This window comes from Aegilops tauschii, chromosome 3 (genome assembly GCF_002575655.3).
Source record: "Aegilops tauschii subsp. strangulata cultivar AL8/78 chromosome 3, Aet v6.0, whole genome shotgun sequence".
NCBI classification, from domain to species: domain Eukaryota; kingdom Viridiplantae; phylum Streptophyta; class Magnoliopsida; order Poales; family Poaceae; genus Aegilops; species Aegilops tauschii.
In genome coordinates, this window is record NC_053037.3 from 25,773,673 (window position 1) to 25,777,280 (window position 3,608).

A 3,608-nucleotide genomic window follows, 5' to 3' on the forward strand; every position below is an offset into this window, starting at 1 on the left:
AAAATATAAAATAATAAAAATAAAATAATTTGCTAACTAGAACAGTAGGAAAACAGCAGTTAGCTAAATAAACAAGAAAAATATGATTTCGACATAAAACTAATTGTTTATTAAATCTAAAAATACCCAAACAAGTTCCTACTGCTAGGCATGGTCAAAACTAAGCAGTAGCAAAAAGAATCACAAAAAAATAATAATCCTAGCTCAATTTGTGGCAGAAAAACTAATCTGTCTAAATCTAATATAAAACTATTTCTAATAATTTAAACATGGCTAAACATATTTTCTACAGAAACTACAACAAATTTGCAAACTCACAAAAAAAGATCAACTAAAAATATTGAACCAACTAAAAATATTGAACCAACTAAAAGAAATAGCAAAAACAAAAACAGAACTATTCTGCTAAAACAGAAACGAAGAAATTAAACTAAAAAGAAAACCGCGCTATTGGGCCTATATGCCGCTCAGGCAAAATCTAAATAAAAAGCGCTCGCGGCTAAACAGAAAAGTCGACCGGTTCGATCTAACAAAAAAAAACCGTAAGTAAAACCGATCTATTAAATAAAACCGTACCCCTTCGTTGCTTCTAATCTAGGCCATACATGCGAGCTCCAACGGTGCAGGGGAGCTCGGGCTTACAGCGTCGGCGGCGACGAACGGAGACGACGGCGGCGGCTCGGGCGTTGGCGCTGCGGCGGCTCCGGTAGTCGGGGAGGTCGGCGAAGGTGTCGGAGAGGTGCGGCGAGGAGTTGCGGAGGCGGGGGTGGAGTTTGTGGAGCTCGGGGACGACGGTGGCGATCGGGGCGACGGCGACGACTCCCTGGTGAGCTGCAGTTCCGGCGGGCGGCGGTCGAGCTCGGGGACGACGGCTTCGGGGCTCCCTGGGAGAAGAGAGGATGTCAGGGAGATGAGGAACGAACAGGCGGTTCGGGTGGTGTAGCTTGGAAGCAAGGGGGGATGCTCACCGGTGGCAGCAGCGGCGGCGAACCGAGGCGGCGGCGGCGAGATGCGAATGGCGATGGCGTGCGCTGTGGTGGGTTTGGAGCGTAGGGTTTTAGGGGGTTCGAGGGAGGAGAGGCATAGGTATTTATAGGACATCAACTTGGGGGAGGGGGCGGCTTCGGAGCGCGATCGCGGGAAGATCGGAACCGCGGCGGCGCTCGGGCGTGCTCCGGAGCGGCATAGCGTGGGCGAGGGGGAAAGAGAGAGGGCGGGCCCGGGGCGTCAGCGAGAGAAAGAGGGGAGGGGCGAGCGGACGACGGAGGCGGAGGGGATTCGGCGTCGGCGCTGGGGCAGGCCGGCTCGGCGTCGGTGGGCTGCGCCTGGCCCGCTGGTGGGCTGCGCTCGGCGCTGGCTGGGCCGGTTGGCCTGGCTGGCGCCTGAGGCTTTCCCCCTTTTCTTTTTGAAATAAAGGGAAGGAAAAATATAAAAAAATATATTATTTTTATATAGGACATATATATATATATATCAAAATTCTCAGGGGAATTAATCCTACAACGTGGACATTTTTCCAGAGGTAAAACTCAAACTAAAAAAAACAATTTCTGGAAATCCCAAATAAAATTCAAATTTGAATTCAAACTTTTTGGCAATACATTTATTCTGACATTTTTGGAGTGTCATGTTAGCTCCTCTCATACTTTTGATCAAGTATTTGTCAGGGATATTTGAAATAAATTTCAATGCCAAATCAAGTTCAATTCACAACACAAACTCAACTGCCTCTGAAATTTTCAAATGCCACTCAATTTCAATCAAAATGCATAGATGCTTAGCTAATAATTGTAAAACATTCCAAATTGAAAATTTGGGATGTTACACATCCACCATGATTTCATGGGCGTCGTCTCTGCCTCGGAAGCTCGTGGTGGCGGCCTCTCTTCTTGCGCTGCCCGTGGCCATCGCGGCGTCGCCTGCGCCGGCGAACCAGAGCAGCTGCTACAAGCGTCTATTCAGCTTTGGTGACTCTCTGATCGACACCGGCAACTACATCGTCCACTTCTCCGCCACGCCGGGTCCGGTCGTGGAGTTGCCATACGGCGAGACCTTCTTCGGCCGGCCCACCGGCCACTGGTCCGACGGCCGCCTCAACGTAGACTTCATCGGTAAGTGTGCTTTGGCGACGACGACGATGATGTGTACACCAGGCGTGCTTAATTACTACCATAGTACATTATGAATATACACCTGATGCATGATACGGCGTAGCTGCAGTGGAGAGGCCGGGGTTCCCGTACTGGCCAGCGTACCTGCAGGCGGCGGCCGGGAAGTCGCCGGCGGAGGAGTTCCGGTACAGCGTGAATTTTGCGGTGGGCTCCTCCACGGCGTTGAGCCAGGATTTCTTGAGGAAGAAGCACCTCCGCGTTGACCTGATCCCTCCCTACTCCCTCGACGTCCAGATCGGGTTATTCAAGAAAGTTCTCGCCGTGCTCGGCTCCATGGACCAAGGTGATGTGTAGAACAAAATCAGTACAATTAAATGCATGCATGACGCCATGGCTACGCAACACTGACCATGCATAATATTCCCTTCATTCTCAAATATTTGTCTTTTTAGAGATTTCAACAAATAACTACATACTAAGCAAAATGAGTGAATCTACACTTTAAAATATGTCTACATACATTCGTATGTTGTAGTTCATTTGAAATGTTAGAAAGACAAATATTTAAGAACGGATGAAGTACATCATCATGGCCATGCAGAGAGGAAGGCTGTGATGGCGAGGTCGCTATTCCTGGTAGGGGAGATCGGCGCCAACGACTACAACCACCCTTTGCTCCAGAACAAGACGCTCGAATGGGTCAGGCCCCTCGTGCCCCGTGTCATCACGTCCATCGCTCTGTCCATCGAGGCTCTCATCGAGCCGGGCGCCAAGATCATGTACGTGCCAGGCATCTTCCCCATCGGGTGCACCCCGCGATACCTCCTCTTTCCCAACGACGACCGTGACCCTGCCACGGGCTGCCTCTGGTGGCTCAACAATCTCACCCTCGTCCACAACCGCATGCTGAAATCCAAGCTCGACGAGCTCCGCCACCACCACCCGGCGTTTCCATCACCTACGTCGACTACTATGGCGAGGTGCTCAGCCTTGTCACCAAGCCGGCGGAGAATGGTTTCGGCGTCGAGACGGTGCTTGACGCGTGCTACCCCGTCTTGATCCCCGGTCGCACGGGGCCGGTGGAGTGCTCGGACCCGTCGAGGTACGTCTCGTGGGATGGGCTGCACTTGACGGAGGCGGCGTACAAGATCATGGCCCGTGGGATGCTTGACGGTCCGTTTGCCGCGCCGGCCATCATGTCCACATGCCAGCACAACTGATAGACCTTTGTTGCCCACCAGAGATGCTACACCTACGGATGATTTTGTTATAAAATTGGTTTTACATGGTGAGGTGGTGGTTTTTGGTTGGTACAGGCATGTGAGGTGGTTGATAGGCTTAGCCTTTGTCTTAATCCAGTCCTGTAATTCAAAGATGACAATAAAAATATATGTAAAGTGAGTTATCTCTTAGTGTCATTAGTAGAAAAAGGGTCATTTGTCCCGGTTCATAAGGCCCATCTGTCCCGGTTGGGGAACCGGGACTAAAGGGTCGTTA

The 3,608-nt window shown here is 50.5% G+C and overlaps 1 pseudogene; it reads left to right on the forward strand.

Moving 5' to 3' along the window:
* Positions 1 to 1,834: 1,834 nt before the first annotated feature.
* Positions 1,835 to 3,331, forward strand: LOC109787173 (sinapine esterase-like; annotated as a pseudogene).
* Positions 3,332 to 3,608: the final 277 nt, after the last annotated feature.